This window comes from Aplysia californica, unplaced genomic scaffold (genome assembly GCF_000002075.1).
Source record: "Aplysia californica isolate F4 #8 unplaced genomic scaffold, AplCal3.0 scaffold00652, whole genome shotgun sequence".
NCBI lineage: Eukaryota > Metazoa > Mollusca > Gastropoda > Aplysiida > Aplysiidae > Aplysia > Aplysia californica.
In genome coordinates, this window is record NW_004797922.1 from 30,838 (window position 1) to 31,985 (window position 1,148).

At 33.0% G+C, this 1,148-nt stretch overlaps 1 protein-coding gene across 1 annotated transcript in view; it reads left to right on the forward strand.

The window, feature by feature from the left end:
• Nucleotides 1–1,148, forward strand: part of LOC101861842 — a 9,812-nt gene that overhangs the window by 446 nt on the left and 8,218 nt on the right. The gene's annotated exons all lie outside the window — the stretch shown is intronic.

Genomic DNA, 1,148 nt, shown 5'->3' on the forward strand with positions numbered 1-1,148 from the left:
TCTCTCTCTCTCTCTCTCTCTCTCTTTCTCTCCCTAGAAAACAGGAACACACACATCGTGGCATAGATCTAAACATGATGTACGATCACGTACGATCGATTGTGAGTAATTTGTATAAAGGCTTTAACTCATACTTCTGATTTATGCTTCAATCCATCCAGTCATGTCATTCAAAAGGTGTGTCTGAGTGACAGCGTTATTAGATCATGCGCTCGTCAAAATAGAAAAAAACTGGAGTAACTGGCATTTTCCGCCAATTTGGAAATTTGTATCGATTTTTTATTTTTTGGCTTAACCTCTTTTAGGTTCATATATAAAACACATTTCCATGTACGTGGATTTATCTGAAAAACATTGATTAAAAGCACAAATTATGTCATTTTTCAGTTTTCAAAAACTCTCTAGCTATTGGAGTTACCAAACTTTGGAAGCCATTTTCTCACACATTTTACCACTGAAATCAGGCGACCTCACCTCCTTCAATCTCAAATTTTTTGAATGGATCTACTCAAGATAAAAGGGTAATATATATTTTTGGCAGCAAGGTAATTAAATCGGTTTTCAGGGGATACCAATAACTCTACTTGTCCAAAAATTGACGAGCGCCTGATCCCACTGCGTCGTGACTCGTGACACATAAAAATATGTCATAATTATTGTGTAGTATGCTCTGACGTAGATCTATGGCGTCTTTCCAAGAGCTCTATTCAACTTTTAAATATTTTTAAAATATATATATTAATTTTTTTTTTAGCAAAATGTGACGAAAAAGACCCTTTATTTTTCGGACCCTTTCAGTTACACTACAAGACGTACATATCTGCCATACCTACCATGTTCTTTTAGTTGTTTTTTTTAAATTACTATTATCATGACTAACACTATTTTCCTGCTAGAGTGATGCTTCTTTTCTTTTCATCGTTGTTGATTATTTTAGTCTATTCATTCATTTCTCTGTTCTTTTTTTAGTATAGTTTATATTTTACAATAATTACATGTATAAGATATTCTATGTATTTGTAACTTAAGTATACGAAATCTGGCAATTTGGAGATCTTAAAGAAACTAAGAGATAAAAATCAATATTTCGTAAAAAGTGGAAACTGAATAATATTACATGCAACAACAACACCACCACCACCACCACC